This window comes from Lepidothrix coronata, unplaced genomic scaffold, assembly GCF_001604755.1.
Source record: "Lepidothrix coronata isolate B3197 unplaced genomic scaffold, Lepidothrix_coronata-1.0 Scaffold141, whole genome shotgun sequence".
NCBI lineage: Eukaryota > Metazoa > Chordata > Aves > Passeriformes > Pipridae > Lepidothrix > Lepidothrix coronata.
In genome coordinates, this window is record NW_016690321.1 from 1945050 (window position 1) to 1954860 (window position 9811).

Consider the following 9811-nt stretch of genomic DNA (forward strand, 5'->3'; position numbering starts at 1 on the left):
CAGGGAGGTCTCTGAGTTGAAATCAGACAGCAGCTACCCTTCTTGTATGAAATAGTATGTGTAGGTCACTGATACAAAAACCCCTCATATTAAACAGTGTATATAAGTCACTGATACAAAATCCATGCTGGATTGTTTGAGTACTTTTGAAATACAAGATTACTCTTATAATTTCCCTGGTGAGTCATATACATGCAATTTTCACCTCCCTTCACAATCTAGACAACTTCATCAAGGCAGTGTGGAAGCTGCCGCTACATCCCCATGAACATGTCCAGACAGAGCAGTCTCCAGTGTTCCTGGCTGGGATGGGCAAGAATCCAGTTCTTCTTCATGCAAAGTTCCTGCCCCTCGTGGTGGTTTCATAACGTGCTTTCAGGGCCTCTCAGTATCTCCTTTGGTATTCCCCAATGATAAAAGAGGAAAGAAATCCTGCCAGGTTTTGCTTGCATAGGAAGGTATTCAGGAGCAGTTGATCAGAATTAATTTCTTAACTGTGTAATTGCAGGAACAGGCAAGCCTACGTGTGCTGTTCAGGTTAAGTCACATTATTCTTTAATTCCTATCAGCTCTTGCAGGCAGATGTGTCCATGAGGGCTGACAACCCCATGGCAGGGACGGCCAGGGGCTCTCCCACTGTCTGAAAGAGGGGATACATCTGCTGTCTTTAGGGCTTTTCTTTTCACAACCCATACTTTCTTAACCCAGGTGTAATAAAAAAAAAAAAAAAGAACATACAGCCCCAAAATGAAAAAAAACAAAACCAAAACCAAACCCAAATCTTCTCCCTGGAAACATTTAAACACGCAGGAAAAATAAAATAAGTGAAAAGCAACCAAGGCAGCCTTTCTGGAGACTGATTTCTATTACCACCAACAAAAAATCAGCAGTGACACCCCTTCCCACGCAGGTAGGGGTGGTGCCAGGCCTTGCATTGCAACCCAGCTGGGAACCTCCCAGCAGAGGAGGGCTGGGTAGAGGTGTCTCATTGTCCTTCTTGTTGCCTTGAAGGTGAGCAGACAGCTAATCTGTGGCCAAACCTGCTGCCAGTTCTATCCCACAGCCTGCCCTCTGCTGCCATTGCCTGCCAGCTCCTGCCTCTCACCCCGGAGGCCCTGCGGAGGCTGGCATCATCATGAAGTTCAACAAGGGAAAGTGCTGGATCCTGCACCTGGAATGGGGCAACCCCGGATGTTCATACAGACTGGGAAATTAGATGCTGGAAAGCAGTGCCACAGAAAGGGACCTGGGGGTCAAGAGCAAGTTGAATATGAGTCAGCAGTGCCCTGGCAGCCAGGAGGAACAACCTTGTCCTGGGGGGCATCAGGCAAAGCATCGCCAGCCGGTCGAGGGAGGGGATTGTCCTGCTCTGCTCTGCACTGGGGCGGCCTCATCTTGAATATTGTGTGCAGTTTTGGTCACTGCAATATAAGAAAGATATTAAGCTGTTAGAGAGTGTCCAAAGGAGGGGAACAAAGATGGTGAAGGGCCTTGAGGGGACGCCATATGAGGAGTGGCTGAGGACACTTGATCAGTTCAGCCTGCAGAAGAGACTGAGGGGAGACCTCACTGCAGTCTACAACTTCCTCATGAGGGAAGAGGAGGGGGCAGGCACTGATCTCTTGTCTGTGGTGACCAGAGAGAGGACCTGAGGGAATGGCCTGAAGTTGTGTCAGGGGAGGTTTAGGTTGGATATCAGAAAAAGGTTTTTCCCCCAGAGGGTGGTTGGGCACTGGAACAGGCTCCCCAGGGAAGTGGTCACAGCACCAAGCCTGACAGAGTTCAAGAAGCATTTGGATGCTACTCTCAGGCACATGGTGTGACTCTTGGGGATAGTCCTGTGCAGAGCTAAGGGTTGAACTTGATGATCTTTGTGGGTTCTTTCCAACTCAGCATATTCTATGATTCTGTGATCATCCTTGTCACTTGCTCCCTTTGCACAGCAACATGGCTCAAGAGACTCTCAGACGCCCAGCTGCCCACTTAAAGGTACTGCAAAGTATCTGCTGGTAAAATGCAACAAAGGCTGTGGCAAAAGTTCTCAATACTTTTCCTTTCTGTGCACCTGGTCCCTCAGCATCCCTGCCTCCAAGAGCAGCTTTGCAATTGGCCCCCAGAAACACTGCATTGGAGTCCTGCATAAGTATCCTTCCCTTCGTGTCCTTGCTCCTAGAGGACTTTCTGTCCCCTTCATTGTCACCAATTCCCTGTTCCTCTGTGCTTGACAGTCTCCTGCCCCTTGCCCACAGTGTTTCTTGCTGGTTTGCTTCTCCCTCAGCCGACACGAGGGTCACTGGTTATTTTCAAGTTTGGAATCTGTCACCGTGGACATGCACATCCACCAGTGGCCTTGGCAAGCAGAGATGAGTTACAGCTGCAAATGGATGGGCTCCTTGTTCCGCGCTCTGAAGTTCAGAGACAGGTGCCCCCCACCTCTTTTAGCTGTTCTTAATAACAAAAGCCCTCTTCACCCATCCTAGCTGTCATTCAGTGCTCCTGGCATTTCACACCAATACAGCTTTGCTTCCTCCTGCCTCCATTCCAACCCACCTTCCCACTAATTCTGCTTTGTGCTGAAATTTTCATCTCTCGGGCAATTGGCAGCTTCACCCCCTCAGTGTGCCAGCAGCCCTGGAGCCAGCAAGAGGGTTTCATTTAGAGAAAAGTCTGGCTCTGTTGTAGCAGGTGTCAGACATCCTTTGTGCACAGAAGCTACTCGTGAGGGAGGCACCATGCCAAAAGCTAGTGATGGAAAAGAGGGAAACTAAATCATGTTTTTGTACAACATACCACTTTTCATTGTGAGTACACATGTGAGGGCGGTGCACAAGAGCCTAGAGAGCCTTTCAGAGGAGGTGCTGTGGGGACCAGTGACAGGGTTGCTTCTCTCCTGTTCTTCCCATTCATCTTGCCTTTGTTTTCCCACTCCCTCCCTCATTTCCTCTCCCTCAGTTAATTTTGTGCTGATTCAGCTATCTTTGACAGGAGCTTAGACTGCAGAGCCAGCTGTGCCTGCCTCTGTGTTGGGATCCATTCCAGCTTTGGGGGTCCTTCAAGAAGAGAGTAGTGCAACTTGATTTCTCCATCAGTGATTAAGAGTTTCCCAAAATCTCAGGGATGTTCAAATCATAGAAAGGTTTGGGTTGGAAGGGACTTTCAAAGACTATCTGGTGCAACCTCCCTGCAATGAGCAGGGGCGTTTTCAACTAGACCAGGTTGCTCACAGCCCCATCCAGCCCGACTCTGAATGTTTCCAGGGATGGAAACCTCTACCACCTCTCCGGGCAACATATGCTCTCCAATGCTTCACCACCCTTGTTGTAAAAAACTTCTTCCTTATATCTAATCTAAATTGACCCTCCTTCAGTTTACCTCTTATTCTATTGCAACAAGACCCTGCTAAAAATTTTGTCCTCATCTTTCTTAAAGGTTCGCTTCAAGTACTGAAAGGCTGTAATAAATTTTCCCCAGGGCCTTTTCTTCTCCAGGGCTAGGGTGGTCATGGTGCTCCAGGAGCCAAGCTGCCTCTCCTTGGCGTTCCCTCTGCCCTGCCTCTTCTGGGGGCAGCTACGGGCTGGGTTGCTGGAGGGAGCTGCTGGCCAAAACCAGTTTATCTTTTCTGTACCAGGGCAGCTGCCACGGGATGGCAAAAGCTCCTTGGAGCAGCTTGACAATAGCAGAGTGAGTTTGTCAGGGTTCTTTATTTTATTTATTGGTAATTTTGCCATGACTTCACTGATGAAGTTGAATGCATTAGTTCAAATCATCTTTTTAGCAATAAAAATTAAGCTTATTTCACAGAGAATTTCCCTTTTATTCTTTGCTTAAATACTCCTGCCCTTCGGCTGTTATTAATTACATCCACAGATTTCTAAACAACTTAATCTGTGGAAATTAGAATTTATGGGGAGGGCCAAGCTATAGTACATCTGAGAGCAATATTCCTGTCCCTTTTAAACATGATTAATTTGCATTGAATACAGCAGTGTGAAAACAAAATGCCAGCTGTACAGCAGAGGATAAAAATAAAGGGCAGAGAAACCAATAATCAACTGCTATGGGCTTTGCCTTTCCTCGTCTCCTTGGAAGGGCTGGGTTGCAAGGCTTGGCAAACATAGGTGTGGGCAGAAGGACACAATAATTGTCCTCTGAATTTTAAAGGCACATTGTCACCACCGCATTAGATACTGTCACCAACTGTTAGAAAGGGACTAAGTTGCTGTTTCAGCTCTCAAGCTATCCTGCTTGGCAAATTTGCTTTCAATGCATCAGAGAATCCTTCACATCCAATTTTGAGCAATCCAAACTGCTCCAACTAGCCCCCAAAATAGAGACAAACTCATCATTTTATTAAGAAAATCTATTTAAAACTGTAGGAGAAGTGGTTGTTCAGCTGTCTGAAGACACTGCTTTTTCAAAACAGGCAGGTAAGGTCTCCCCTAGGACAGTGTGTGAGGCCCCTGCAAGAGTGTTACTATTTAAGGTTACTTCTGCAAGAGAAATTGCAGTTTTGACTTCTTCCAAGCTTCTCTGGGTTACAGAAGTCAGCACATTATCCTGCAGAGCTGCTGGCACTGTAACAGGGAAGTCCTCACCTGTATGATCTCTGGGCTACAAAGATAGAATAGAATCATGGAATCATGGAATCATAGAATCATTTAGGTTGGAAAAGACCTTTAAATTATAGAGTCTAACTGTTAACCCAGCACTGCCAAGTCCACCACTAAACCACGTCCTTAAGTGCCACATTTACATGTCTTTTGAATACCTCCAGGAATGGTGACTCCACTGCTTTCCTGGGCAGCCAGTTCCACTGCTGGACAACCATTTTGGTGAAGAAATTTTTCCAAATATCCCATCAAAACCCAGGCACAACTGGAGGCCTTTTCCTCTTGTCCTGTTGCATGGGAGAAGAGGCTGACCCCCACCTTGCTACGATCTCTTTTCAGGTAGTTGTAGTGACAAGGTCTCCCCTGAGCCTCCTTTTCTCCAGGCTAAAAGATCCCAACACCCTCAGCTGCTCCTCATCAGACTTGTGTTTCAGACCTTTCACCAGCTTCATTGCCCTTCTCTGGACACGCTCCAGCCCCTCAATGCTGTTCTTGTAGTGAAGGGCCCAAAACTGAGCACAGGATTCGAGATGCAGCCTCACTAGTGCCAAGTGTGGGGGGATGATCATTGCCCTGGTACTGCTGGCCACACTATTTCTTATACAAAATGTCACAGATAATGTGTTCATGATGTTTATTTTTGAACGAAGTTGCCCACTGGGGTTTTCAGCCCTCAGTCACTGGCAAAGGTCAATGAGGCAATGGTTCCATCAGGCATGTAGCTGGTTTGGATGTGGTTGAAGGTGTCGAAGGGGTCCATGTGTTTTCTCAGTGGCTTTTCTTCATTTGCGTCAGGTGAAGGCAAACTCCCAGTGCACACAAGAGCACGCCCAGGGCTTTCAGGACACTCAGCTCATTTGCTTCCTTTTTTTTTGCTCCCTGATCATATCTCAGACTGAGCAGAACAGGATGTTGGTTTTGCAGTGTGCGAAAGGAAAAGGTTACCATGAAAGAGATTTCCCTTGAAATCTCTTGCTGCCCTCAAGGGCAAACCCTGTGTGTGGGTTTAGGGTGCTGGTGGCTCGCAGTATCCACCCCACAGCATGAGTGGGACACTGATAGCTGATGTTCTCCAAAACCATGTTTGAATGTGGACAAACGCTTTCTCAAGCTCTTATCTCTTTCCATAAGGATTTGACCAATGCAGTCCAGCTGGCTTCCACATCAAGCCCGATCCCATTTATCATGCCATATGGGACTTCCAGCAGCAGCTGGCTGACATAACAACTGCATTTCCCAACACTGGAAATAGTGTTTCCTGTTGCCCATCTTTCATTCCTGTAATCCCAAGTGGAGGGTTTTTCTCTGTTTTTGTTTTATTTTCCTCTTGAGGAAGACATAAACACATTTCTTAATTTCCTGCCTGGAGCAAAGTGGCTGACTCAGGACCAAAACTGCCTCTGGATGCCTTCTTGGGGTGACAGTGGGGAGCTCTCAGGTCCCTGACCCTGGGGACTTCAGGGAGTGCTGTTTGTCCTGCAGTATGCAACAAATCCCCCGAACAGCCCAGGAAACTTCTTTGCCAGGTCCTGGGGAATCGAGCTCAGCATCTCCCTGCTTTCACCTCTTGTTCATTCCCCTCTCAGAGCTGTCCCAAGCATTTGCATGGTCAAACTGCTCACAGGCATCCTGCCTCCCAGATGTCACCTGGTTTATTTTGCATCTGGCATCTTCTGCTTGAGTGCTTTGTGCCACCTGGACAGCAGCCAGGCAGGGCCAGGGCAGGGGCGATGCAAGGATAGGAGTAAATGAGGCCATCCTCACCCTGGTTTAATCCTCACTGAAGCATTTAATGAGCCAGTGCAGAGAGCAGATCTGATAAAAAAGTTTTCTGTTTGTTTTTTTAAAGCTCTGCTTAATTTTATTTTATATTTTTCTAAACTCTATCTACTTAGATTCGTTCTCCATGGGATCAGGCAGCAATGTTGCCATGGGTGGCACAATGAGGGACAGCAGAGTGGCTTCTCTCAGTGGCTTCTCTCCTGCCAGGAGGGAGAGGCTGGGGGACCATAACACTTGGTAGAAAACCAGTTTATGAAGGAAACGCTAACATTTTGAAAATCACCAACCAAACTTCCCACCTGCAGACTGATGGATGGCAGTACCATCAAGCCTTTGCATCTTTATTTTCCCCTGCCCCCATCCAACAGAAACGGAGTGGCAAATGCAATTCCTCAAATATTGCTAATATAATAAAACAGCAAGGACATGGGACACAGGATGGGGAGGACAGACAACCATTGCCTGGAGGTTTTCCTGGCCACAAGTGAGCTCAGGCCTGAAGCAGTGCTTCTCCCCTTCCCAAACAATGACTCAAACCAGCTCTTCCTGGTCTTCGCTTGATGCAATCATTCCTAGAGAAGTCAGAAATGGCTGGGGCCATGGGGACTGAGCTTTACTGGGGCCTCTTGGACAGGTTACTGCTCAAACAAGGCTTGTAGGCAAGGGCTGGCTGAGTCACTGCTGTGGGAGAGGCTGCAGCGAGCAGATAAAAGGTCTGCATCACCAGTAGCTGTCAGAATGAGTGTTAAATTAAGTGTAAGAGAGACATGTTGTGCTTAAGGCTCAATTTACCGTTCCTTTTCACCATGAAACTCATGCTTTTACTATGCCTCCTGCTTTTTAACTGAGCTGTATCACCGGCTATTTAGCAACAATATCTGCCTGGGGTTCAGCCCACGTCCACGTGTGAGCAGCTCCTTCAGGGCTGTGGCTGAAGTGTGTGGTGAACTTCAAAAAGGACAACCTCATTTCACCAACTGAGTAAGCAGAACTTGGGCTGCAGGAGGCTCTGAAGGTGGGGGTAGTTGTAAGCTGTGCCAGGGCTGGGAAGTCCAGAACATGTAAGAATAAGTGGAACTGCAAGTAGAATTGGGGTCTGTGGATTTGATTTGAGGGAGGGGTCTAGTTAGGGTGTAGCACTGTGGATTACATCCACTTCTGGGAGTTTTTGTATTTGCAAAGTGAATTTACCGTGAAATCCTGTGCAATGACTGGTTCTATATTGTTCCTGAAAACTTTACCTTTCATTACTGCTTTCTGCTCCATTGGTCCTCTCAGTGGCACACAGAGCTCCCAGTGGCCTCAATGAACTGATTTACCCTCTCTCATTTTTCCCCCGAGTGTTGCTGCAGCTGGTGATTCACACAGCTGCTCCTGCTTTATCACTAGAAGCTTTCCAGGGAACCAACTTGCTGAGACCTGGATTTCTGACACAGAGGACAAATTTGAAGGTAGGAAGGGAACTGTGCCAATGACTTTTTTTTTTTAATCATTGAGTAGTAGAGAAAGTGAGGAAAGAAAGACACTTGCCTTCTTTTTTTCCATGTGAGGAATGAGCTCAGAAACAGACCCAGTCGGTCTTGGTGGATTCAAGTGGATCCAAGTGGGGCAACTACATAGATGGGTTTGCTTTGGCACATTCGCTTTTCCCACATCAAATGGTCATCCAGATGACCTCTGGGCATTTGTATGGGGTTTCCAGCCCTGAGCAGGTTCCCGAATGTCTGGAAGTACAGTACAGCCACAGACTGTACAGTGCCTGGTACCCACCTGCTCTGCTGGGGAAAGGCAGCAGGACCAGGGAGTGCTCACAGACCACACTCAACAAATCCAGGTAGGGCTGCTCATGCTCCTGGCTGGCCATCTGAACCCAAGGGCTGCATTTTCCTGGAGGGCTTTTTTGTGGCAACCTCCATTTAAAGAGATCTAGCTCTCTTTTCCTGCTGCCATATTGGGGTTTTAGCCTGGATCAGTTTTCTGTCAGGGTTCAATACCCGGCTCTATAACCCATTGTGGTGATGCTGCAGAGATGGTGGTTGTGCTGAGGAGCAGCTGAAGGAAGGAATGGCTGGAGATATAAGGAGGAAGCAATGGCCCCATGAGCTAATGAGGACCCTGAATCAGGAGATGATGGCCTCAGAGATAAACTGCACAGGCTACAGCAAAAAAGCCTTGGGGCTGAATCTTTTCTCCCTGAGGATGCCCAATGACATGCCTTTCCTCAACACAGTGGCTCTGCTGCCAGGGATGCCCCCCCTGTTCACATCACTGGGTTATGGAGCTCTGCTCACAGCAAATCCAAAGCACCAATAAGTGTGGACTGAGACAGCCTGGCCTCATTAACATCTGTGTTTTCCCTCTTGATATCACTAATGAAACAGATCTTGAGCTGGCCAATATAAGAATGCTCTGTTTTGGACAGTGCATGGTTTTCTTAGGATATAGATGTCTGAAGAAAAGACACACAGTCACATTTGTTTCTGCTGATTCTGACCTAGGCTATGTTCAGCTACTTCCATGGTCATATTTTCAGTGGCAAGCACAAATCCCACCATTGACTCATTGGTGTTACAGACCCATCGCTAGCAGCAATACAAGGGGTGGGTACTCAGAGAGGACGCAGGTGTTCTTCCTCCACACCACAAGTCATCCTGCTGGATATCCCTTGTCCTTTTACATTGCTTCCTCTGCCACAAACCAAAACCAATAGCTAAATATTGCAGCTTTCTGAAGGTACATGTATGTGGCTCTTCCAGTGCCTCACCTAGCTATAAAACTGCTGACCCAGCAAGGTGAACAAGGCCAGATCTGATTATGAGAGGCACAGGGAGGAAAATACTAATGACTGAGTTTACTTGACCATTCCTCTTACCAAGTCGTATTTAAAACTGCTGATGACATTGACTAGTGGTGTGGGCAGAAAATTTCTATGTTGATGACATTGACTAGTGGTGTGGGCAGAAAATTTCTATGTTGAGTGTCTGTCCATGGCCTGTGCTGTCTCAGGAAAATTTCAGCTAAAACAAGTCAGTCATTTCTCTATACCTGACTAAGGGAAACAAGGTTTGTTAGTGTAAAAAGAAAACCACATCCTCTTTCATTAAGATTTTCTAATGCAGCTATGCCTCGACTTCAGACATAAAACTAGTCTGTCTATCACCCTCTGCTCCATGCCTGTTGAGGTTATAAGCCTTTAAATAAAAACAGAGCAACAGCATTGCAGGACTCATTGGCAAAACAAGAGAGAGGATTTAAACCTGCCTCCGTATGCTTTACCATTTGAGGGGTCAATGCAGTTCATCCCCCACTCTACTCCAGCTGAAGCAGTCCAGAGCCTTCTCCAGCATATCAGCAGTGCTGTCATCCTGGGGCTGCTGTGCCGAGCAGAGAAAGAGCAGAGCACTGTCCGCACGTCTCCC